At 37.5% G+C, this 27858-nt stretch overlaps 1 protein-coding gene and 1 long non-coding RNA gene across 3 annotated transcripts in view; one reads left to right on the top strand and one right to left on the bottom strand.

The window, feature by feature from the left end:
• The window catches only part of LOC141501116 (uncharacterized), a 32178-nt gene extending 21220 nt beyond the window's left edge, over positions 1-10958 (top strand). Inside the window, exons 4-5 of the long non-coding RNA XR_012472143.1 lie at positions 9791-9921; positions 10837-10958. This is a non-coding gene — a long non-coding RNA (uncharacterized LOC141501116). The remainder of the gene's footprint in view (positions 1-9790; positions 9922-10836) is intronic.
• The window catches only part of IQCN (IQ motif containing N), a 73285-nt gene that overhangs the window by 7738 nt on the left and 37689 nt on the right, over positions 1-27858 (bottom strand). The window contains exon 4 of one of the 2 annotated variants that reach the window (XM_074204799.1): positions 19309-19415. The exons of the other annotated variant lie outside the window; for it this stretch is intronic. The gene's annotated coding sequence lies outside the window, so the exon portion shown is untranslated. The remainder of the gene's footprint in view (positions 1-19308; positions 19416-27858) is intronic. 2 annotated transcript variants of the gene reach the window in all.

The raw sequence follows: 27858 nt of genomic DNA, 5'->3' as shown, positions 1-27858 counted from the left end.
AACTGAGAAAAGCTAAGTAAACCAATTACCTATTCTAATATGACTAATACATGCCAAGGATGATAGTTGAACCTATGTCTCTCCTAACTTCAGATCCAAAATTCTCTCCACTTAACCATTTTCTCAATACTTATTTTCTTCTGTCTCTCTGCAAGCTTTTGATCATTCTCTTCTCTTTGATAATCTCTTCTCTCAAGACTTTTGGGACACCACTCTCCCATGGTTCTCCTACTAATCTGACCTCTCCTCCTTAGCCTCTTTTGCTGGATCTTCCTCCAGATCACACCCTCTAACATTTTCTCAATACTTATTTTCCTCTGTCTCTCTGCAAGCCTTTGATCATTCTCTTTTCTTTGATAATCTCTTCTCTCACGACTTTTGGGACACCACTCTCCCATGGTTCTCCTACTTATCTGACCTCTCCTCCTTAGCCTCTTTTGCTGAATCTTCCTCCAGATCACACCCTCTAACCTATGGTGTCCACCTGGACCCTCTTCTTTTCTCCCTCTATTTCCTTGGTGATCTCATCAGCTCCTATGGGTTTAATTATCCCCTCTATGTTGATGATTCCTAAATCTACCTATCCTGCCCCAAACTCTCTGCTGGCCTCCAATCTCTCATCTCCAGCTGCCTTTCATACATATTGAACTGGACATCCAATAGACATCTGAAACTTAACATGTCCAAAACTATCTTTTCTCCAAACCACCCCCCTTCCTTTTCTATTATTCTAGGCTAACACCATCCTCTCAGTCCCTTGGGCTCATAATCCCCAAGCATCATCCTTGAATCCTCAGTTCCTCCCATATCCAAGGATCAAATAAAGAAATTCTCTGTTTGGCATTCAAAGGCCTTCAACTCCTCTCCTCACCTTACCTGTCCCGTTTTTTACACCTTACTCCCCAGCATGTACTCACTAGCAGTAGTGAATCAGTTATCAGTCATTTATTATTAACTGTATACTACCAAGTGCTGGGGATACAAAGAAAGGCAAGAACATGGTTCCTGTACACAACTACCTATGTATACCTAAGATATTTTCAGACTAGATGGAATGTAATCTGTGATGGAAGTTACTAGTATTGGGAGCTGGGAAGGAGGTCAGATTTGAGTTGAGTCTTGGGGACTCCTAAGGACTGGAAATCTAAGTATTTCCTGTGAAATGACAAGGACTTGAGAAATGTAGAGTAATGTGTAAGAAGCAGCAGGAACCTTTGCCAGCATGGCTTGTATGTAGAGTATGTAGAAGAGAGAGAAACATGTTGAGAAGACCGGAAGAACACTAGTTGTAAAGGACTTTAATGTTCAAACAGAGGAGTTTATGATTAGTCCTAGAAGGTATAGAGAGTCATTAGGGTTAACTGAGTAGGGGAATAGCTCACTTTAGGAAGATCACTTTGGCAACTGAATAGAGGATGGATCTGAGTGGACCCGAGATCATGGAGGCCACCCAGTCTGAGGTGATGAGAGCCTGTGGTAGAGTGGTGACAGGATCAGAAGAGAGAAGGGGATATAAACAAAAAGGAAGGAAGGTAGAAATGATGAACTGGTAACAGATAAGGCATGTGGTGTGAGGGTGAGGATTTTAGAACCATACTGAGGTTTTGCATCTGGGTGATGGGGAGAGTGGGGGTGCCTTAGCAATGGGGAATTTTGGAAGAGGTTAGTACAGGTGGGGGAGAGAAGATAATTCAATTTTGTGTACATTGAGTTTGAGATCCCTATGAGGCATCTAATTTGAAATATCTTTAAGGTGATTTAAGAGCTATTAGCACTGGAAATATATATGTGTATGTATGTAAATGCATATATTAGATATATAAAACATATAGATATCTATGTATCAGACATATTATAGACATAATATATGTACATATCATATGCTCCCCAAGTCATATCAGCTATCTATACCCAATGCTAATATCTCTCATAATTATTATTTTATATAATATAATCATATGTTACTAATATAGAATTTTGTCTAATTTCATATATCAATAATATTATACTTTATTATATCTGACATCACATATTTGAGAGATTAAATATGTCTGCATATACATATAAATGCATACATATGTGTGTATGTGTATATATGTAGACTTAAATGACTTGAGAAGGGAGCATATAACATGTAACAACTGGGACGCCCCACTTTCACAACAAGAGCCCCCAGAAAAACTAGCTCAGGTTCAAATGCTTTATGTTGGTTTCCATCTACTAAAAATCATGACTCATAAGCCCCCACCATTGTGTTTTCTTTTATTAGTCAACCAAAGGAACAAGTTCAGAGCAAAGTCAAATCATGAAATAGCATAGAAAGAAAAATAGCAATAGAAAAATTTATTCTGTAAACCTGGAATACTTTCTCCCACAAATGCATACATCATCAGTGGGAAGAGTATAAATATCTAAGGCACACATGTGAAGGGACATACTTACACAAAGACACACAGGAATTTATGTCAGAACAACTCATTTTGGGGGAGTGATGTCATGTCACTTCTTTCTCTCTAGGTCAATTGCTTATAGCTGGATATTACATCATCTCTTTGCTGCTCTCCACCAAGTATCACAATGCTGATGCTCTCATTTTTTCTTACTGTCCTAGAGTTTTCTACTTTCTTCTAAGCTGGTACTCAATAATTGCTCTTCAAATTGAATTGCATTTGTCCAAATAACTATCTGAACTTACATCAGAAATTCCCAAAGATATCCTCTGTTTGGTTTGAAAATGAAAATGACCCTGAACAAAAGAAATATGAAAAAGGCAACATCATTGTTTTCTACCCACTGGGTTCTTACACTGTTCTGCCATGATATGCCCCTTTTCTTCTATGACTTATGGTTATATTACCTTAATGCTGACCTTTCACCTGCCTAGACTCTCAGCATTTTATAGTCTTGATTATTCCAAGCAAACTCTATATTCTATGTAATTGCTCAAGGTCCAAATATCAACATGTTTTAAAGCAGTTTTTGTCACTTTAACTAAATTACCCCAAAGTCTACAATGGCTTCCTGTTTCTCAAAAGATCAATTAAACTTCAGAATAATGAAAGGCTCATAAAGATCCTTGAAACACAGAATGCCAGAATTGGTTGAGACCTTGAGACTTGGAATGTCAAAGCTGGGGGTTCCCTTAGAACACAGAATGTCAGAATTGGGGTGGACTTAGAACACAGGTTAGGTTGGGAGGACCCTTAGAATATAGAATGTCAGAGCTAGAAAGGCTCTTAGAAAAACTGACTGTAAGAGTGGGAAAGGATCTCAGAGATTTTTTTTTAATCATTGTCTGGAACTATGTCCAAAGAGCAATAAAACTGATCCAGCAATACTACTATTGAAAAACTGACTGTAAGAGTGGGAAAGGATCTCAGAGATTTTTTTTTAATCATTGTCTGGAACTATGTCCAAAGAGCAATAAAACTGATCCAGCAATACTACTATTAGGCCTATATCCAAAGGAATCATAAAAAATGGGAAAGATCTCACATGTTCAAAAATATTTATAGCAGTTCTTTTTGCAGTGGCAAAGAATTGGAAATTGAGGGGTCCATCAATTGGGGAATGGTTGAACAAATTATGATACATGAATGTTAAGGAGAACTATTGCTCTATAAGAAATCATGAGTGGTTGGATTTTAGAGAAGCATGGAAAGAATGACATGAATTGATGCTAAGTGAAAGAAGCAGAACCAAGAAAACCTTGTACATTTTAACAACAACATTGTGAGATGATCAACTATGATGGACGCAGTTCAGAGATCAAGGACAACCCTGAGAAATCTGCTATGGACAATACCATCCACATCCAGAGGGAAAAAACCCATAGAATCTGAATACATATTATGTTCACTTTTTAAAAGCTTCTCTTATGTTTTTCTTCCTATCTCATGATTTTCTTTCTTCCCCCTTAGTTCTAATTCCTTTTACACAAAATAATTAATATGTAAATATGTTAAATGTAAATGCACATGTACAACTTTTACCAGACTTTTGTTGCCATGGCGAGAGGTGAGGGAAGGGAAAGTAGTAGAAAAATGTATAACTCAAAAATTTGCAAATGGATGTTGAAAAACTACCACAGTATGTAATTGGAAAAATAAAATAAAATTTCAATTAAAAAAATAAATCATTGTAAAGGGGTAGTTCAAAGCCTTAAGAGGTTTCCCAGCCTCTTCCACACAGTAGACAAGAACTTAAAACATAGAGGATGGAAGACAGTATCTTAAAACAATTCTACCTAAAGGATTTTGTTTCTGTTTCTTCCTCCTCCTTTCTTTTATATGAGAAATAAAAATAATGAGCCTGCTAGAGACCCTGCTAACCTTAAGTCTCTCAAATGATCTAGAATGGGTATATTTTGGCAATTGGACATTAAGAAGAGCATAATAGGGATTTCTGATCCTAAATCAGATAGGGTCTCAAATAAAAAATTAGATTTCATACCTGGGGGTATGAAACTGGCTTCATATTTAGTTATCTGGTTAATCTGTGTTCCAAAGGACATGAGTCCCAGACACAGACTCACTCTTTGGAAAGGACAAGGCTTTCACAGACAAGATTCTGGAAACTAATAGAATCTTCTAAGGAAAAAAAACAACAGCAAGGAAGGGCTTAGCCCTAGGTCTGATTACTGGGTAGGATACTGCTTATCAAAAGGATCTCTTGCTTAATTCTCCAGGCTAAAAACTAAGATAGATGTGTTGAAGGCCACTTTCTCTACAGGAAAAGAGATAGTTCCACAATTAAGGATGGCAGCTAAGGGCAGAAACTGGAAATGGAGAGCTGACTGACAACTTGGTGCCCACCAAAGCTGTGTCTAGAAAAGAAAAGTCATGACCACATTGTCCCAGAAAGTATCCATCTCATGAAACCATCAGGTATATTAACATCCTCTAGAGATGACAGGCCATGGTCATAGGGCCTGCAAATCCTACACACTGAGAAAACTGAAGGATTTAAGGGGATTAGGTCAGCAAACGAAATTAAGTGAATCACACTGACTCCATCTTCTGACTCAATTCTAGAGATAGCACAATTCCATTTCTATTCAATTATAGGTGTAGTCTAACTTTTGTCTTATGAGAAACCTTTATTTAATTGTGGGAATTGGGAAGAAACTTTATAGCATTGTTTGAATATAGTTCTGCATAGTGTGGAAGCTGGACCATCCCCTATTGCTTAGAGACCCTTAAGAACCCAGGTTATGCTGCCCAGAAATCAGAGGTTGATAAAAGGAGTCTTCTCACAATTGTACATCTCAAACAACCTACATGTTTTATCTAAAAACTAAATTGTATTGATCAATTAGTTATTATCATTATCATCATCATCATCATCATCATCATCATCATCATTATTATTATTATTTTAGTTTTTGCAAGGCAATGGGGTTAAATGGCTTGCCCAAGGCCACACAGCTAGGTAATTATTAAGTGTCTGAGGCTGGATTTGAACTACACTACCTAGTAAATTAGTTATTATTTCCATGTTTCTTTGATTATTAATAGATACTGAGGGAAGTGCGACATTTTATTTTCTAAATTCAGAAAATTGTACCTATTTACTTTTTGCCTCCCAACTTGGAAAGACCCTAATCTTTCTTCCAATTAGAAATCAAATGATCTAATATCATATTGTTTCCTTTTAGTGATTGACTCTATTTAATTGATTTTTTAACGCATAAAAGTCTTGTCTCCCCTTGTATTTGGGGTCCAGCAAGAGGCCTAGCTCTGGTTTGTTGGTCAAGCTGGCACACATGGCTTAATAAGTCAATATGCTTGGAAGACCAAACCTTTATCTCCTCCGTTATTTCATCTTTCACTTGCCACAGTTTTTGATGAGCAATTTAAGCTAGATTGAGGACTCAGACCCCAGCTGACAGTCTTCCAGAAAAATTTCCTAAAGACTCTAGAAAGACTGCCTTTGGAGTTTGGATTCCTGCTCTCGAACCTATTTTCTTCTGAACTTTGGTAAGTTTGAGAGTATTTTTATTTCTATTTTTACTTTAAAGCTTGGAAGTTGCCCTTGGGGTTGGAAAAGTTTAGATTTGTTATTATAGGTCTCACCCCTAGGATCTTTTTTTTTAATTGAGATCTAATTTTAGATTTGCTCCAAGGAATGGGATGGTTTAGAGTTCAGATTTGCTTGAGGGACTGGGGAGCTTTAGGTTTGGATTTGATGCCCTTATGAGAGGGCTCCTCCCAAGAAAGAAGGCAATGTAGGATTGTTTCTTTTCCCAGAAAGTTTTAGGTTTGCCCCAGGGATAAAGGGAAATTTAGGTTTGGTTATTTGGGGACTTTTTAAAAAAGGTTTGGATCTAGTTTTAGGTTTGCCCAAAAGAATGGGGTAGTTTGGAATTCAGGTCTGTCCTAGGGATTGGGGAGATTTAAGTTTGAATTTTGGTGTCCCCAGGAGAGGTGCCCCCTCCCAAGAGAGAGGGGAATTTAGGATTGCTTTTTCCTGGAAAGTTTTAGGTTTGCCCCAGGGATTGGGGAAATTTAGGGACTAATTTGGTTTATTCCAGTGAGCGCATTGGTCTAAAGTTAAATTTGGGTTTGCTTTTAGGAGTAGTGAAAGAAGATGGGTTTCAGCAATAGTAAGATATCTGTGGGTTCTCCCTTGGAATGTTCCCAATGTTATGGGCTTGCTTAAACAACATGTAAATGAGATACGTGACATCTAGCATAAAACTGTAATAATTTGCTTTAACTAATTTGGCTCTTATCATTATTGCAAGTTAAAGAAATTTTAAAAATATTATTCTGGTCAGAATTTTGGGTTTCAGCTTTAATAAAGTAATGGTTTCTGCCCACCTCTCCTTAAAAGTGGGTGGAAAAATTTTCCCCTGTCATTTCAGTTTTGGCCATGTTGGAATTACAGAAAGAAAGTCAAATAATCTAAATTTGTAGAACTGCCAAGAACTTCTTAGTGGATTTTGGAGGTTTGGAGATTAGGGAGCTTGGAAATTAGTCATTTCAAGATTGCATAAGAGAAGTCTTGGGACTTTGGTTAATTCCAGGGATTTATCCTATCTGAAATGTCATAGCGAATTTTAGGGCACCACTTTGTAAAAGTTTTAGGGGAAAATATAATTTAGGTCCCCTCCCACAAAAGATTGATAGCCCTATAGTTTTAGTGTAATGAAGGCAGGCATCTAGTTTGAAAGTAATCCAGGGCAGCTGGGATAGAACACCAGCCCTGGAGTCCGGAGGACCTGAGTTCAAATCCAGCCTCAGACACTTAATAATTGCCTAATTAAGTGGCCTTAGACAAGTCACTTAACCCCAGTGCCTTAAATAAAAATAAAAATTTTAAAAATAATCCCAGAGTGAAGGAAAAAAAGTATCCAGTTTGTATTTTAAATGTTATTTGAAATTTAAATACCTGCCCTTTTTTTAACCTTTCATTGACCATGAAAAGAGAAAATATTGTTTAAATCACAGACTTTCTTCCATTGCAGTTCAGAGATTCTCTATGACTCTTTCAGTTTAGAGACCTTCCCCCTCTGATCTTGTTAACCCCTTTCATCTCAGATCAGGTTCCTAAATAAAAGTGCTAGGAAAAAAATGCTGGAAAAATGGAGGAAAACCTGAGTTACATTCCAGCCTTGGAAAATGTATTAGCTCTGTGATCTTAAGCAATAATAAAGCCTGTTTCCTGATTTGTTAAAGGGGAAAATAATGGTACCTATATTCCAGGGTTGTTGTGAAGTGATGTAATGATTGTGATGTGCTTAACACAGTGACTAGTATATGCTGTTTTATAAATATTGACTCTAGTTGTCTTTATTATTATTTCTTTAATTGGAAATAATTATTCCATGATTGATAACTCCATACAACATTTTGGATGTGATTAGCATAAAATGCCCAAGGTAATAAGATTAAAGATTTTTTCTGTGTGATAATATGGAAATGTATTCAGCAGAATTGACATCTGACTGGTAATAAGTTTTGATTTGCTATACGGTATCATACATATTATTATTATGTTTCTAAATTTTCTTATATTGTGTTTTTTCTTTTTAAAAATTTAATGTAAATTCAAAAAATAAATTCAAAAATAAATTATATTTTATTTATTCTACTTACATGTAAAAATGGTTTTCTATGTGCATTTTAGAAAGATTTTAAGTTCCAAATTTTTCTTCTTTCCTTCCCTCACCTCTTCCCAAGCTGGTAAGCAATCTGACATAGATTATACATGTGCAGTCATATAAACATATTTCTACATTTGTCATGCTGTGGAAGAAGAAAATAAAAAGAAGGAATCCTTCCCCCACCAAATGCTAATAATATGCTTTGATCTGTATTCAGACTCCATTAGTTCTTTCTCTGGATGTGGGTAGCATTTTCCATCATGAGTCTTTTGAAACTGTCTTGGATCATTGTATTGCTGAGGAGTTAAGTCTATCATAGCTGATCATCACACAATGCTACTCTTTCAATGTACAATGTTCTTCTGGTTCTACTTCTCTTTCCATCAGTACATATAAAGTCTTTTCAGATTTTTTCTGAAATCAGCCTGCTCATCATTTCTTATGGCACAAATTCATATGCTACAACTTATTCAGTCATTCCCCTAGTTGAAGGACATTGCCTCAATTTCCAATTATTTTGTACATATAGGTCCTCTTCCCTTTTTTTATGATCTCTCTGGCATATAGACCTAGTAGTGGTATTACTGGATCAAAAGGGATGCATGATTACCCCTTGGGAATAGTTCCAAATTATACCCTAGAATGATTGGACCAGTTTACAACTCCAAAAATGTATTAGTGTCCCAACTTTCCCACATCTTTTCCAAAATTTATTATTTTCACTTTCTGTCACATTAGCCAATCTGATGGATGTAAGTGGTACCTCAGCACTGTTTTAATTTTCATTTCTCTATTCAATAGTAATTTAGAGTATTTTTTCATATGATCATAGATAGCTTTGATTTCTTCATCTGAAAACTGCCTATTCATATCCTTTAATCATTTATAAATTGGAATTAGCTCCTATTCTTATAAGTTAGACTCTGTTCCCTATGTTTTGGAAATGAGATCTTTATCAGAGACGCTTGCTGTAAAAATTGTTTCCCAGTTTTCTGCTTTCCTTCTAATCATGATTACATTGATTTTCTGTGTGGAAAAAAATTTTAATTACTATTATTTTTAAATTAATTTAATTAAAATTAATATATTGTAAAACTTGAGAGATCATTGTACAGAAATGCTTTTAGAAAAAACTTTTTTCTCTGAACCTTGCTATATTATGAATTAAACTTTTAAAAGAAAGTGATAAAAATATATATTTGAAAACAAATATTTAATGTAGTATATTTTGTTTTAAAACAGATAATAATGATGATAATAAGTTAATATAATAAGGTGAGTTTTCATTTGAAAATTTTTGGCTATCAGTAGCCAAAAAGAATTATGAAAATGTATAGGGTGCTTTAAAGATGTATTTCAATATATTAATTCAACTGTGGTTGGTTAGTCTTAATTTATAAATAAAAGATAAAAGAAATGTTAACTACTAGAGAAACACAAAGAAATTCAAGCTCTAAGTTATGGTTAGTGAAATTTTGGTATTTGAAATAAAAACTCTTGGATCTATAATTTCCTATTGTTTTGATTACAGAGATTATAGTCTGAATTGTCATAAAGGAAGTAGTAGAAAATATGGACTGAATATCTGTGCCTAGGAAAAGTTTTGCGAATGACTTTGGCATGGCATATAATAAATTCTCTTGACTAAGTTACCCCAATTGTACCATTTTTGTTTCCAAACAGGAGACTTCCTCATCTGGTTAATACTGAGTCTTCCTTTTGATACCCTGTGATTACATGATTGGCACCAGGTGATTCATGTTTGGAATCAAACAGAGTTGAGGGAATTTGTCCACCATTAAGGTATATTTCAGGTCAGTTTGAACCCTTGGATCTTATTATAGCTATGTCCCTCCTTTCCTTTTCATAGCAAATATCTATAAGAAGAATTGGTAAGCTGTATAAATTTTGCAGGTATAATACTAAATCTATTAATTAATAGATTGATACTGGAACATAGCTGAGTTACTATAAAAAGACACAAGTATGAAAAATCTTCTAATTTTAAACTATATTTGTAGTCAAATTATAATATAAGGATGACATCCTCCAAAAGGGAAAAATCAGACCTCCAAAGGGAATTAAGACAAAGATGTAAAGCAAAAATTTTTTAATTAAATGGAATAGCAAATTCTGAGAAAGCAACAGGATTAGATTTTTTCCCCTAAGAACTATACACATGTATATGACTGAGATGTAGGGTGTGTCCAAGGAAGACTAGTACCTCTAGTGTGAGACTGCTAAACCCTTTTTAGTGTTGCTTTCTACCTTTGATGCCTGTCTGACCACTTAATTCTCACCTATGGCTTCAAGAAGCTGTAGCATGCACAACTACCACACCCTGGCAAACCATTTTAGCAGACAGATTAAACCAGGTTGAGGATAATTCAACTGATGGAATCTTCAATCAATCATTGAAGTGGAAGGGGGTGTGTGTGTCTACTCCCAGCTTGTAAAGTATTCCATTGGTAGAATGGGTAGATGAGAACAATTTGTTACAATGGTCATGAAGGCACTTGAAGCTGTGGAGAGTTCAGTGTTTGGTTAGACAATGAGATTGCCACTTCCAGGAAAACACCTTGCCACCATCATCAATGCTTATATTTCAACTATGACAAACACTGATAAAGTCAAAGAAAAATTTTATGAATACTTGAAGACCCTTATCATCAATGTGCCAAAAGAGGACAAGCTCATAATTCTGCTTAATTAATTCTCATTGATGATAGACCCAGGCTGCCAGACATGGAGGGGAGTCCTTGGGAGGAATGGAGTTGGAAACAGCAACAGTAATGGTCACTTACTACTAAAGACTTGCTCACAAGATGACACTGTCTTCCATTTACCTAAATGCAATAAACTTTCTAGATGCAACCTAGCAGCAAACATTGATATCTAATAGACTATGTGATTGTAAGTAGAAGAGATAAACAGGATGTGAGAATGACAAAGGTAATGTGTGGTGCAGAGTGCTGGACTGATTACAGACTCAGCCTTTCCAAACTAAGCACTCAACATTCAATAGAAGCTGCAGTCCCAAGACAAAATGACTACTAGAAGAATTAATGTCATGGGATTAGAGTGCTTCTTTGAACAGGGAGAATTTATTGCTAAATTGGAGGGAAAGTTGAGCCAACACACAATGGCAACAGTGGAACAGAAAAGGAGTGGACAGCTTTCAGAAATTTGGTGTACAGCACTGTATATGCTCATCAGGGTCAGAGCACTTGAAAACATCAAAACTATGTTTTTTTTTAATTTTATTTATTTAAGACATTGGGGTTAAGTGACTTGCCCAAAGTCACACAGCTAGGCAATTATTAAGTGTCTGAGGTCAATTTTGAACTCAGGGCCTACTGTCTCCAGAGTCAGTGCTCTATCCACTGAGTCACCCAGCTGTCCCATCAAGACTGCTTTGAAGAAAATAATTGCTAAATAAAAAATGAGAACTCTATAGGTTTTATCAGCAGGATAGTTCATATAGTTCTAGGAAGGCAGCATTTAATTCCACAAAAAGGAAAGTACAAGAGAAATTTGAGGGATACAGGACTCTTGCCTCAGTAAGAAGGCAGATGGAGCCACATTGATTTGGTCCTAAAGAGATGGGCTCAACACTTCCATAATGTTCTTAACAGATTGTCATCCATCAATGCAGGAGGAGTGAGGGTGGGAGTGATCTCTCAGTGGATGTGAAGATGCTGAGATTCACAAATTGAATTTCCTTTCATGGAAGTTGCCAAGTACCCTATTACTCTATCTTTGCCTCTGGTTGATGATCATCTGGTGTGTCTCAATTCCTCGAAAGCCTTTGTCCTCTTTTTTTTGTTTTAGATTTTTTTTTGCAAGGCAATGGGTTAAGTGGCTTGCCCAAGCCACACAGCTAGGTAATTATTAAGTGTCTGAGGCTGGATTTGAACTCAGGTACTCCTGACTCCAGGGCCGGTGCTCTATCCACTGTGTCACTTAGCTGTCTCCTTGGTCTTCTTTTTGCTCTAGGGTTTCCAGCTCTCCAGGATCTGTCTCATCTCTAATGGTAAAGCATTATTGAATAGGTGCAGTTAGGAAAAACACCCAATACCCTGACAGTTCTCAGTCTCCACTACTCTGTTCCCAGGCACATGGGAAAAAAATTATGAGGAAATGACTGATGAACTGGAAGCAAGAATGTTTTAAGGGACATCAAGAAGAGAGTTTTTGTTACTCTTTCCAGTTCTGGAGAGACTCAAAGAATGACTCTGAAAGTTTACATAAAAAGCAATAGACGGAACTCGATTTTTGAGAACAAATAATAGAATCAATAAATATTTATATATATATATGAGGTATGGTTCTGTACATATCTATATACATTTATGTATATATATTATATATATGTACATATATATATTATGTATATATGCATTTATGTATATGTGTATGTATTTTCTTCCCTCTATGTACTACATTGGGCTTTGTATCAGGAATTCACATTCAAAAAATGAGATAGTCTGTATTCACAATGAACTTACATTCTAGTGGAGAAGATAATAAGTACATATAACCTTTGACCTCAAATTCTTTGGCATGGAACTCTTTCCATATTAGTGGAAATAAAGACTTTATCCTATGAGGGTCAAGTTGACAAGATACCAGAATGCTTCCATTTTTAACCAGGTGACTTTCAGGACTCACTCAGGGGCAGTAAGTACCCTTTGGGATTTATCATGCTTATTGTTGAGTTGCTTTGACCTTCTGGCTTCCAGCTTGGAGAGAGGAGGTAGTTGAGGTCAACCAACCCCCTCGTAGGCTGCTGAAGGAAAAGTCTCTAGGAACACATGAGAGGAGCTGCAGTCTCCATCTTGTCTCTGTCCCCAGTTTGCTACAGTAGAGACTGGGAAGTTCCCTTTTGGGTGAGATCCAGGAAACTCTAGATTTGAACTGAGTTATCTTGATTCTAATGAGAGAGGCTTCTTTACTCTGGTATTGTCTGTTATATATACTCCTCTGATTACATATGTGCATGTATAATATATATGGACAAGTCACTTAACTACTGTCTGTCTCAGTTTCCTCATCTGTAAAATGAAGATAATAATAGCACCTGCCTTCCAGGGTTATTGTGAGGATCACATGAGATATTTGTAAATGTGCTTAGTCAGTACATAGTAGGTACTGTATTAATATCAGTTGTTGTTGCTGTTGTTATTACATCACCCATACCACTTTACCATTCTTGTCTCAAAGCCCTGTGGCAATAGGCAAGTGATGAAGGAGCAGGTGGAAGCTATAGACACAATCCTGCACACCCATAGCCTAGTCATAGGATCATTTCCTCACTGGAAGTAGCAGTGGGATTTGAAACCCCTTGGGTGTCTGAGCAGCCCCTTTAAGGATCACACTGCTCAGCTCCTGGTGTAAGGAAGGGCTAGAAAAGATGCCCTAAAAGTTGTCTGCTTACCTAACCCTGATCTGATTACTGCAGCAGGTGGGGATCTCACTCTGAAGTCGAAACACACTCAAAGTACAAAAAGTTCTTCAAAGAAAATTCCACTCGCTATCGGTGCTTGGAACATGTGCACACTCATGGACAACACAAGATCTAATAGTCCTGAAAGACAAATAACTCTTGTTGCAAGAGAACTCAACAGGTATCATATCCAAATAGCAGCCTGGAGTGAAACAAAGCTAGCAAATGAAGGCCAGTTTACAGAAGATGGAGCTGAATACACATTTTTCTGCAGTAGCTGCAGTGAAGAGGGGTGCTATGAAGCTGGGGTAGGTTTTGCAATCAAAATTAATCTAGGCAACAAACTTGAATGCCTACCAAAAGCTGTGAACAATAGGTTCATGAAAATGAGATTGCCACTTCTGGAAAAGGCCAGGCCACCATCATCAGGTCTATGTTCCCATTATGATAAACCCAAAGAAAAATTTTATGAAGACTTGGGGAACCTTATCATCAACGTACCAAACAAGGACAAGCTCATAATTCTGGGCAACTTTAATGCTAGAGTAGGCTCAGGCAACCAGATATGACAGGGAGTCCTTGGGAGGAATATAGTTGGAAGTTGCAACAGCAATGGTCACCTGCTACTGAAGACTTGCTCATCTTGTGATCTTGTCATCACAAATACTGTCTTCCATTTACCTAAATGCAATAAAATTTCCTGGATGCACCCCCTTGTAGCAAACATTGGCATCTCATAGACTATATGATTGTAAGGAGAAGAGATAGAAAGGATGTGACAGAGGCAATGTGTGGTGCAGAGTACCAGAGTGATCACAGACTCAGCCTTCCCAAGCTAAATATTCACATTCTACAAAAGCTGTGGTCCAAGGCAAACACTACAGAAGAATTTATCTTAAGAAATTAGCATGCCTCTGGGGCGTCTAGGTGGTGTAGTAGATAAAGCACCGGCCTTGGAGTCAGGAGTACCTGGGTTCAAATCCGATCTCAGACACTTAATAATTACCTAGCTGTGTGGCCTTGGGCAAGCCACTTCACCCCATTGCCTTGCAAAAAAAAAAAAAAAAAACCTAAACAAAATTAGCATGCCTCAACTAGGAGATCAAGGAATAGTTTACCTGCCAGATCTATGGCAAGGGAAGCAGTTTATGACCAAGGAAGAGATGGTGAACATCATTAAAAATAAACTAGACAATTTTGACTACATTAAATTAAAAGGCTTTTTGCATAGACAAAACCACTGTAACCAAGATCACAAGAAATGTAGTAAATTGGAAATCAATTTTTACAACTAGTGTTTCTGACAAAGGACTCATTTCCAAAAATAAAGAGAACTGAGTCAAATTTTTAAAAAGACAAACCATTCCCCAATTGAGAAATGGTCAAAGGATATGCAAAAGCAATTTACAGCTGAGAAAATCAAAGTGATCCATAGTCATATGAAAAATTGCTCTAAATCATTACTGATTAGAGAAATGCAAATTAAAACATCTCTGAGGTACCACCTCACAGGTCTCAGACTGACCAATATGACCTGAAAGGATAATGTTCAATGTTGGAAGGGATGTGGGAAATTTGGGACACTAATACATTGTTGGTGGAGCTGTGAACTCATCCAACCTTTCTGGAGAGCAATCTGGAATTATGCCCAAAGGGCAACAAAAATGTGCATACCCTTTGATACAGTAATATCACTACTGGGCCTATACCCTGAAGGGATTGTGAAAAAGGGTAAAAATATCACTTGTACAAAAATATTCATAGCAACCCTGTTTGTGGTGGCAACGAACTGGAAATTAAATGAATGTCCTTTAATTGGGGAATGGCTTAGCAAACTGTGGTATATGTATGTAATAGAACACTATAGTTCTATTAGAAACCAGGAGGGATGGGAAGGGAATTCATGGAAGCCTGCAAGGCTTTACACGAACTGATGCTGAGTGAGATGAGCAGAATCAGAAGAACATTGTATACCCTAACAGCAACATGGGGGTGATGGTCAACTTTAATGGACTTGCTCATTCCATTAGTGCAACAATCAGGCACAATTTTGGTATATCTTTGATGGAGAATACTGTTGGGAGCCAGGGTCTCTAAGCTGCTTGACACAGTCGCGGCAAGAAGACTCAAGGTGGTCACACCGCCTGATGGAACAATATTTCCTTCGTCAATATATATAAGGATTCCATGCATACCAATATTTATAGGTTTATTATTGATTACAATATTTACTCATCCCAATAGAGGAATGACTATAAAGGAAGGATTTCAGAAAAATTCCTTGAATAAAACAGATTGTGAACTCTGTCCAAATTTAACAGGACTGCCTCTCCCTGAGGCATACAAAAGGCTTCAACATAATGAAATCTTTGGAAGATACTACACTGGGAGTTCCAAGGAGACGTCAGAATATACACAGGGAAAACAGATACAAGATGGGTCAGATAGAATTCCAGGGAAATTAACAGTTTTGCCCCCCTTACCATACACAGGAATATATGAAAAAAATGGTGAGAAAATAGTTAGTACAGGTGACTGATATGTGAACTCCAGCAGCCTTAGTTTCATGGGAAAGAATAAAAAAGTCGCAGAAACTGTGGTTTCTACCAACAAGGCCTGAAAGAAAAATTGGTTATTTTAAGAGTTAATGGATGGGTGGACAAGCATAAAGACCCTTACTATAGATTGTTAAGGAAGTGTATCAAAAAACATTACTTACACAAAAAACATAAAAAACTTTCCATTAAAAGAATTGCTTAATTAATAACTTTAAATGAATTAACAATTATACAATGCAGTAATAAATAAGATAACAGACAGGTTGAGGTCATCATGGTCTGAGTAGGGATAAGAAAACAATTAACTATATGATTATTAATTAAACTTGTAATCATATGATTAAAACTTGTAACCATATGAACTATATGATTGATGATGAAAATTGTACACTTTTGTAACCAAGGAAATGATCTTAGCTTGCTTGCTTGAAACATACATGATTCTGAGACTATAAAAATAAATCCGGGGCAGCTAGGTGGCACAATGAATAAAGCACCAGCCCTGGAGTCAGGAGTACCTGGGTTCAAATCTGGTCTCAGACACTTAATAATTACCTAGCTGTGTGGTCTTGGGCAAGCCACTTAACCCCGTTTGCCTTGCAAAAACCTAAAAAAATAAAGAAAGAAATAAAGAAATACATAAACAAACAAACAAACAAATAAATAAATAAATAAAGAAATACATACATAAATAAATAAATCCAAGCAGCTGACAGTCAGTCAACCTGCTCCTGCCTTTACCCCCTTGTTGATTCAACTCATTTCGCCGACTCTATCCCTCCTGTCAGGTTCCAAGGACCCCATGGAAGCTGGACCCCCACATATTATTGATTGCAATACTTACTCATCCTAATAGTGGAATGACTATAAAGGAAGGATTTCAGAGAAATTCCTTGAATAAAACAGATTGTGAACTCTGTCCAAATTTAACAGGACTGCTTCTCCCTGAGACATACAAAAGGCTTCGACATTATGAAATCTCTGGAAAACCCAACACTGGGAATTCCAAGGAGATGTCAGAATATATACAGGGAAAACAGATACAAGATGGGTCAGATAGAATTCCAGGGAAATTAAGTTTTGTCCCCCTTACCATACACAGGAATATATGAAAAAGATGGTGAAAGAATAGTTAGTATAGGTGACCGATAAGTGAACTCTAACAGCCTTAGTTTCTTGGGAAAGAATAAAAAAGTCACAGAAACTGTGGTTTCTACCAACAAGGGCTGAAAGGAAAATTGGTTATTGAAGGAGTCAACAGATGCGTGAACATTACATACATGGCACAAAAACATAAAAGCATTCCATTAAACAAATTATATCAAAGATTATTATCAGGAATGTTCTGCTTAATTAAGAACTTTACTATGCAGCAACAAACTAGGCAACAGATACGTTGAGGTCATCACAGTCTGAGCAGAGACAAGAAAATTAACTACATGATTGATAACCACACTTGTAACCACTACATGATCAAACTTTGTAACCATATGAACTATATGATTGATAATGAAAATTATACATTTTTGTAACCAAGGAAATGATCTTAGCTTGCTTGCTTGATACATACATGATTCTGAAACTATAAAAATAAATCCAAGCAGCTGAGTCAGTCAACCTGCTCCTTCCTGCCTTTAACCCCTGTGTTGACTCAACTCATTTCGCCAACTCTATCCCTCCTGTCAGGTTCCAAGGACCCCGCAGAGGCTGGACCCCTGCAGAATACCATCTGTATCCAGATCAAAGACTATTACCTTTAATTTTAAAAAAATTATCTTGTTGTATAATTTTGCTATCTCTTATACTTTGTTTCTTCCTTAAGGATATGATTTCTCTCTCATCAGTGCATACCATGGAAACAATGTAAAGACTAACAGACTGCCTTCTGTTGGGGTTGTGGGGAGGGAAGCAAGATTAGGGGGGAAATTGTAAAATTCAAAATAAGTAAAATATTTCTAAAATGAAAAAACAAATAAAAGAGAATTAAATTATGTTCTCCTTTAAAAAAAGAAATTAGCATTCCTCTGTGAGCAGGAACAGTTTGTTGTTTAATTTCAAGGAAAAGCTGAGCCAGCATACAGTTATCCACAGAGCAGTAGAAAAAGAATGGGTAGCTTTCAGAGATCTGGTGTACAGTACAGCATTTGCTCATCTGGGTTGGAACACACACACAAACATAAAGATTGGTTTGATGATAATGATGGGGAAATACAAAACTTGAAAAATGAAAAATTATAATTCCACAGAGTTTAACAGTAGGATAGTTCATCCATTTCTAAGAAGGCAGCATTTAATTCAATCAAAAGTAAAGTACAAGGGAAGTTTAGAGAGATACAGGAGTCTTGCCTCAGCATGAAGGCAGATGATATTCAGTTTTATACAGATAGTAACAATCCAAAGTGTTTTTATGATGCCCTGAAGGCTATTTATGGGCCAAAGATCTATGATGTATCTCAACTACTCAGTGCTGATGGAGTCACATTGATTAATGATAGGGACAGGATCCTAGATAGATGGGCTGAACATAATGTTCTTAAAAGACCATCATCAGTAGATGCAGAAGTCATTGATTATTTACCTCAAGTTGAAGTCAATCAGTCCCTAGCTGAAGTTGCAACTGAAGAAGAGATTTTGAATGCTATCAGGCTCCTTTCATGTGGCAAATCACCTGGTGGTGATTCTATTACACCTGAGATCTACAAGGTGGGATGTCCATTGCTCATCCAAAAGCTGACTGAAATTTTCCAGGTTATATGGAACACCCCTCCCCCAAATTCAAGAATGCCTCTATCATCCATCTCTAAAAAGATAAAGGGAATAGATTGTCCTGTGACAATCATAGGGATATTTCACTTTTATTCATTGCTGCTAAGATTCTTGCCAGAGTCCTCACTTCTTGAGAGCCAATGGGACTCTAGAAAAGGTCGAGGAACAATATAGTGTTTGCTTCCCCTAACTCCAGGAAAAATGCCAGGAACAGAACAGAGTATATAATATTTGCAGATCTGATCAAGGCCTTTGATACCATCAATCCTTATGGAAAATTCTGTCAAAATTTGGTTGCCCAGGGAAGTTCAACAGTATTGTACACTTGTTTCATGACAGTGGGCATGCCCAGGGTCTGGATAGTGGATGATGCTCTTGAGATTTCCCATTCACCAATGGAGTAAAACAAGGATGTGTCCTTGCTTCCATACCTTTTAGCATGATGTTTTCAGCCATGTTATCAAACACCTTCACTGGGGATGAACATGGTTTCAAGGTCAGCTACTGCATTGATGGCAAATTCTTCAACTTGAAAAGGCTACAAGCCAAGACCAAAGTGAAGAAAGTGTTAGTGTATGACCTTCTGTTTGCAGATGACTGTGCATTCACTGTTGCTTCTGAAGCTGAGATGCAACAAAGTATGGATTGATTCTTTGCTGTTCGTGCTCATTTTGGTCTAACAATTAATACCAAGAAAACCCAGGTGCTCCATCAGCCATATATGGAATCATCAATTACAGCAAATGGAAAAGTTTTGAGTTCTGTGAACAAGTTCACTTATCTTGGCAGTGTCCTTTCCAAGGAGGTACACATTGACAATGGGGTTGACACTCACAATGCCAGAACCTAGCTTAGTGTTTGGGAAGCTCTGAAAGAGAGTATGAGAGAGAAGAGTAAATATTAGACTGACTACCAAATTGAAGGTCTACAGAGCCATTGTGCTGACCTCATTGCTATATACCTGTGAAACCTGGACAGTCTACCAGAACCATGTCAGGAAACTGAATCATGTCCATTTAAATTGTCTTAGAAAGATTCTGAAGATCACCTGGCAAGATCACCAGACACTGAGGTCCTTTCTCAATCTAAACTACCAAGCATATAACAGTGTTATTACAGAGTTCAGCTACAATGTGTTGGACATGTTGTGAGAATGCCAGAAGTATGCTTACCAAAAAGACTATTTTATGGGGAACTCATACAGGGCAAGTTCTCACAAGGATTCTCTCTCTCTCTCTCTCTCTCTCTCTCTCTCTCTCTCTCTCTCCTTATATTTTTTCTAGTAAGGCAATGGAGTTAAGTGACTTGCCCAAGGCACACAATAAGGATCATGTGTGTGAGATTGAATTTGAACTCAGGTTCTGCTAATTCCAGGGCCACTGTGCTGCCTAGCTGCCCTTTTGAAGGTCTCTCTTTAAGAACTTTTGAATTCATTTGCAGCAACTGCCCAGCATGATGTGTTCTCATTAGTGAGGGCGCTGCACTCTATGAGAAAGACAGAATTGAAGCAGCTCAAAGGAAACATGACATATACAAGTTTAGAATACCTATCTCAGGGGTTCACAAGAACTATTTGTGCCCAACCTGAGGTAAAACATTAGAAACTTGTACTGGTCTGATTGGACACAGTTGGACACACTATAATTTGTCTCTAACATAGTGATTTCATTTTGGTCTTCTTTAATAACAAAAGACAAGAACCAACTACCCATTGATTAAGAGATGAGATTGAAAGCCAGGTTTCAAAGAGTTGAGGAGTGAATGGAGAGGAAATGGAGGCAAGCATAAATGCTTTTTCTAGGAGTTAACTGAGAGAGAGAGAGAGAGAGAGAGAGAGAGAGAGAGAGAGAGAGGAGGGAGAGAGAGTAGATATGGAACAGAGTTTGATGGAATAGTAGGATCTAATGAAAGATTTTTAAGGAATGAGGGAGACTTGAATATGTTTGAAGGTGTCTGGGAAGGTACCAGTATGTATGGAGAAAGATTGAGGATTTCAGAAAGTGTGGAGAGGGATTGAGGCTGAAGTGTGCTGGGGATGATATGGCAGAGAATTATCAATGTAGAAAATTTATAATACAATAAAATTACAAATTCTGTAATCTTTAATGCTGTTAAATCTTGCTAAAGGGTAGAAGGCCCTTTGCTCTTTTTTTTAAGTTTTTTTTTTTTGCAAGGCAAATGGGGTTAAGTGGCTTGCCCAAGGCCACACAGCTAGATAATTATTAAGTGTCCAGGTACTCCTGACTCCAAGGCTGGTGCTTTAGCCACTACACCACATAGCTGCCCCTTTGCTCTGATTCTTCTTTTGGAGTCTTGACTAATATAGAAATATGTGTAACTTGATTCTACGTATATAACCTCTATCAGATTACTTCCTGTCTTAGGGCTGGGGGAGGGAAAGGTAGGAAGGAGAAAACTTTTCAAAAAGGAATGTTGAAAACTGTCTTTACATATGAGTTTAAAAAATAAATTTTTTTAAAAAGAAACATTAACATATAGGTAAAATGTCCTGAGGTTCTATCCATTAATACTTTTTGTCTAACTCTTCTTTGTTACCTCTACCAGATTTTGCATATTCATCCTTGTCTCCTTGTGAAGTCTCTTAGTGATCTATTGCTATTGCTATCAGCCTTTATCCATTCCTATATTTCTGTTGTTTGGAGGTGTTTGAGAAGCAAATAGTCTCTAGTTTTAGTTTTCTTTTTTAAAACTATTTCAAACTCTTCATTATCAAATAGTCATCTTTTGCCTATATGGTTGTTTTGGTTTTTTTTTTTTTAGGTTTTTGCAAGGCAAATGGGGTTAAGTGGCTTGACCAAGGCCACACAGCTAGGTAATTATTGAGTGTCTGAGATCGGATTTGAACCCAGGTACTCCTGACTCCAAGGCTGGTGCTTTATCCACTATGCCACCTAGCCGCCCCTGCCTATATGGTTAAGCTCAGGTTTTCAGGATAGGTTATCCTGAGTTCCAGTGCTCTTTGAGAACACATTCCATGCCTTCCTCCTTTTTCTAGTGAGTATTGAATAGTCTTGCATTATTCAAATGTCTTTTCTTTTGTATTTAAAGGTCTTTCTCCAGATGGTTTACAGAGATGATTGTTTCTGAGTTGAATTATTAAATTTAATCACTACTCTGTTTAGGAAGTTATAACTTTGGTTTTGTTTTGTTTTTGCTCTGGAGGCAATCTATGAATTCTTTCCATTGGAATTTTATTTTCTATGTTCAGAAGTTCTGGAAAGTTTTCTTTTATTATGATGTTAAGGGTTTTTCTTTTGGTCCTGTCATATTTTTCTAGAATACCTGTTATGCTTAGGTTGTCTCTTTCCATCCTGGTTTTGAGATCTATATGTTTTACTTACATAATGATCATATTTTCTTTTTTTTTTTTTCTTTCTTTCTTTTTTTTGTAAAGCAAATGGGGTTAAGTGGCTTGCCTAAGGCCACACAGCTAGGTAATTATCAAGTGTCTGAGACCAGATTTGAACCTAGGTACTCCTGACTCCAGGGCCAGTGCTTTATCCACTGCACCACCTAGCCGCCCCCATATTTTCTTTTAATGCTCTTTTTTCTTTTTCTTCTTTTTTGCTTTTCTTCTTCCTGATTGATCTCTACTTCTTTTTTTTCTTTCTTTTTCTTTAAGGTTTTTGCAAGGCAATGGGGTTAAGTGGTTTGTCCAAGGCCACACAGCTAGGTAATTATTAAGTGTCTGAGACCGGATTTGAACTCAGGTACTCCAGACTCCAGGGCTGGTGCTCTATCCACTTCTTCGCCACCTAGCTGCCCCCATCTTCACTTCTTTATTGTTCTTGCTTATTTCTTAGGTGAGGCTTGCCATTGCAGATTTAATTTTTTTTCTATTTTTTTCATTATATTTGCTGTTCAGGACATAAATTCTGCTTTCACAACTCTCATTTCCTCCTTTAAACCACTTAGGAACAATGTGTACTTCCATGTTCTCAAATTCCACTGAGTCCTCTTTTTCAGGTGTTGGATCATTTTCCCTTTATTTCCTAGTATTAATTTATAGCTACCTGAATTCATTCACCAGATCTAGAGACCATGTTTCCTTCTGTTGTTACTGTTTTTCCTGCTGATTTATCTGTTTATGTTCAAGGCCTTAGAGATTTCTTCAGTAATTTTTGGTACTTTCCCCTCCTTATTTTCCTTATCAGTCACTTCTAAATGCCTCTTGTCTGATTGTGGTTTCCTTGGGGGCCAAGTCTCAAAATGTCTCATTCTCCCACTGTGGGCAATTCACAATTCACTAGCCCAGGTTTCTGCCCCAAGGGACTTTTGGGTGGTCATCACAGTCCCAGATGGTTGCTGTACATTTCCTTCAAGACTAGTAATATACTGTAAAACTCATCATATCCCAGTGTCCTGTCCTGGTGACCTCCCCCACTCCCTCTGCTAACTTCTCTGACCTGGTACCAGTCTTTCCCGGCACCATCAGAGGCTGTTTTTTTTTTCCAGGCACTAATGTTGGTGCTTCCAAGTTTCAGCCCCCAGCAGATCTTTGTTCTTGAAGGGCTGTGGCCAAGCTGGCTACTGAGATTCACAGAAACTTCCAGCCTGGAGCCAAGACTAAGTGGGGAGTGGGGTGTAGGAGAAATTATTGATACTTATATCACGTTCTTAAAACTTCTAGTGTAACCTCAATGGATGAGAAGTGAGGGAGAGGTGCTGAGTGAGCTCAGAATCAGTGAACAACAGTTCACTTAAGCTTCTTTTGGATTCTTGGTGTTCTAGAAACAATAGAAATAGCTGAATTGCTTTATTTTTTCTTTATCATTTCTGTTTTGGAAAGATTTGAGAGGTAGTAGGAATTGGAGAAAGTGTCTAGTCTTCCATTTTATTTAATAATAACCTATTAATTGATCTCTCTGGTCTTCAGTCTTTCTCTGATCTATCATTTGTTACCTTTGTGACCTTGGTATAATCACTTTAGGTCCCAGTTTCCTCATCTGTAAAATGAGGGGGTTAGACTTGAAAACCTCTCAAGTCCCTTCCAACTTCAGTGACTGCTCTCCAATCCATCCTTCACACAACTGGAAAAGTAATCTTCTGAATGCATAGATCTTTTTTTTCCTCAATTTATATTTTATTTTTCCAATGACATGTTTTGAAAGTTTTTCAATATTTCTCCACATGTATATGCATATTTTAAATTACATAATTTCCTTCCACCCTCCCTTCACATTCTCCTTTCTCAGTCTGGTAAATATTATAGATATACATTTGTGCTTAATATGTTTACAAATTAGTCATTTTTTGTATGAGAAATTAGAATTAAGGGGGGAAAAAAAGAAAAGCATGACATAGGAAAGAAAAAGATGAGAGAAATTTTTAAGAAGTGAATTTAGTGTTCTTTCACATTCTGTATGGTATGTTTTGTTTTTCTTCCTCCAGATGGGGATAGCATTGTCCCTAGCAGGTCTCCTAGGGTTGTCCTAGCTCTCTAAACTGCTGAGAGGAGTTGCATTCTTCAAGGTTGATCATCTCACAATGTTGTTGTCATTGTGTACAATGTTCTCTTGGTTCATCAGCATCAATTCCAATAATTTGTCCCAAGTTTCTCTAGAGTCCAATCATTCATGGTTTCTTGGGGTTTTTGTTTGTTTGTTTTGTTTTTTAGGTTTTTGCAAGGTAATGGGGTTAAGTGGCTTGCCCAAGGCCACACAGCTAGGTAATTATTAAGTGTCTGAGGCAGGATTTGAACTCAGGTACTCCTGACTCCAGGGTTGGTGTGCTATCCACTGCACCACCTAGCTGCCCCATATAATAGTACCCCATTACATTCATATACCATAACTTGTTCAGTCACTGAATGCATAGATCTGATCTGTCATTTCCATGATAAAAGATTTTGAGAGGTTCCTCAATGATTCCCTAGTGTACCTCCCATTCAAAGATGCTTCAACCTGTGGCTTTGGTTTCCCTCCTGCATTTTTGTGTCTTTGGGCACCAAAAAAGACTCAAAAATCAGAGATATTGGAGTGATACCTAATAGAGCACATATTCTAAAGAGAGCAAAGTTTCAAGCTTTCCTCTCTATAACTTTCTGTTCAGGGTGAGGACCCTTCAGTGGGGGACTCATCCTAACTTAGGGTGATCTCTCAGTACCTTTCCTAAACCTTTCTCAATAAGCAGGTAACGGCTATTTGCCCAACAATCATGAACAAGATCTAGGGTTCAAGGTTTCCTAGTTTTTTTAAATTCCCAATTTCTCTTGATGATCTATACAAATGAGTGACTGGGGAAAAGACAGAGGCAACTATGTCCTGATAGCAAGTTCACTGTCTCTGCAAATGATGTAAATGTGCAAATGACCTACTATTTCACAGTCTTTATCAGATGGAGAATGATCCAATCATACCTGAAAGGTTCTCACCCTTATATCTCAAAGTCTCTGTTCTTACTCCTTAAACTTCCAGGGTAGTTAGTGGAGCAATGGATAGAACACAGACCCTTGAGTCATGAGGACCTGAGTTCAAATCCAGATTCAGACACTTGACCCTGGGCAAGTCACTTAACCTGATTGCTTCACATCTAGGACCATCTCCAGTCATCCTGATCCATTTCTGGCCACTGGACCCAAATGGCTCCTGAGGAGAAAGTGAGGCTGGTGACTTAGCACAGCACCCCCTCCTACAATTCCAATTCATGTGCTTGTCATGGCATCACCTCCCTGATGTCAAGGTCTTCTTCAAGCATGAAGGACGATCATCACCATCATCATGACCTCCAAATTTGCTAAAGTCTAAATGGAGCACTTTTGTTAGTCATTTTGTGACTTCTTTGGGGGATTTCCTTGACAAAGATAGCTGAGTGGTTTGCCATGACCTCCTCTAGATCATTGTACAGATAAGGAAACAGATTTGTGTCTCCCAGAGGATGGCTGCTGCCTTGAGTAGTACAGTGCCTTGGCAGTAGCTATGTCTAAAACTACAGTTCACGAGACCCCCTGGTAGGCTTCCTATTAACATTCAGCTAATAGATTCATATTCCATTAACTAAGATGCCATAAAGCATCTCCCATTAATATACAGAGCATCCATAGTGACTTTCCCAAGGCTAGTAAGTGTCTGAGACCAGATTTGAATTCTTATCTTCCTGACTTTAGGCCTGGAACTCTCTCCAATTTACCACCTAGCTGTCCAAAATGGGGTACATCCTTATATAAATTGTGAAAAGATATAGGGTATCCCCAAAGGTTCAGTGCAATTTTAAGCTACAAAGGCCTAAAACTATGCTAAGACTTTGGGGAAACTCTGTAATCATTCCTAGACTTTAAACATAGAAAATGGGGGGGAAACAAAGAGGAAAATACTGGGGAAATATGGAAATTTGGTGTCTTGCCCATATATAGGGGAAATAAATCTTTAAAGCTTGAGCTTAGAGCATCCCCTGGTGGTGTACATGAATATAGCACTGACTATGGCCACATGGATTGCTAGGCAGCAATACTTTTAAGAATGGGTTGCAGAACATAAATAATAGACCCTGAAAGATCTATCTCAAAGAAATTGGCCTGACATGTAAAGGAAATACACATTTTAAAACCATCTTTACAAAAGAAAAATTGTTAATTTTCTCTAGAAGTCTGTGGTTCAAATCCAGATGAAGCCCCCATACCCGGAACTCACATTCTCCTTCATAGATTTGGTCCCCTAGAAGGTGGCTGCCACATTAAGTTCTAGAGTATCCTCTCAGTGGTTGCTTATAAAGCTCACAAGAACCCATTGATGTACTTCCTATTAACATACACCTAATAGATTCATATCCCTTTTAGTAACCTGGAGCACAATTTCTCATTAACACATGTGACATCCATAGAAAGAATGAGCCCAAATTGAGAGTACAATAGTAGAAGAAAACATGTGTGACCAAAGCAAATCTCAACTCCAGAACTGCCAGGCCTCAGCATCTCTCCTCTTTTGTAGAATCCCCATATAGGTCTCTCCTGGGTTCAAAATCTCTGCTACATGTATTATTCACTAGCTGGATATCAGGATCTGTTCTCTTTTTTTAAAAAAAACTTTATCTATTTAAGGCAATAGAGTTAAGTGACTTGCCCAAGGTCACAGAGCAAGGCAATTATTAAGTATCTGAGGTCACATTTGAACTCAAGTCTTCCTGACTCCAGGGCTGGTGCTCTATCCACTGAGCAACCTAGCTGGTCTGGGGTATGCTTCTCTATAGTTTGGCTATCAATGACTAGGGCTAGCTCTTTTCTTGATTCCATGGTTGGCTCTCTTCTTTGCTGCCACAAGTCCCATTCTTTGAAGGCATACTAGATTCCAACAACTATTTTTCTGTGTCTTTGTCTGACTGAGAGTATATCTCTCCAGAACATCTGGACAGAACATCTCCTGTTGGACAAGTGGTCCTGCTACTAGAAACTATGGTCAAAGGGAGGAAAGGAGAGAAAAATCTCTTCCCTCTCCCCCAAAGGATGAAGAATTAGGTTCTTGCTCGCTTCTTGCTCTCCCTCTTAACTGCCCCAAACTTTTTGTCGTAAATAAATTTTTATTCATATCTTCTATTTCTTACATCATTATGGCTATTCCATTATTCTTTACTTTTCCCCTCCCAGAGAGTTATCCCATATATCAGAATTTTTTTTTAAAGTGGCAAAAAAGGGGCAGCTAGGTGGCATAGTGGATAAAGCACCGGCCCTGGAGTCAGGAGTACCTGGGTTCAAATTTGGTCTCAGACACTTAATAATTACCTAGCTGTGTGGCCTTGGGCAAGCCACTTAACCCCATTTGCCTTGCAAAAACCTAAAAATAAATACATACATACATACATACATACATACATACATACATACATAAATACATAAATAAATAAAGTGGCAAAAAATCAGTAAAACTGATCAATACAATGAAATAATCCAAAAATATCTGTAATGTGCACAAACCTGTTAATTCTCCACCTCCATGGAGTAAGTTGTGCACTAAACTTTTCAACTACAT

This window comes from Macrotis lagotis, chromosome X (assembly GCF_037893015.1).
Source record: "Macrotis lagotis isolate mMagLag1 chromosome X, bilby.v1.9.chrom.fasta, whole genome shotgun sequence".
Lineage (NCBI taxonomy): Eukaryota > Metazoa > Chordata > Mammalia > Peramelemorphia > Peramelidae > Macrotis > Macrotis lagotis.
Note: the sequence above shows the minus strand (reverse complement) of the source record. Positions and strands in the feature narration are given on the sequence as shown.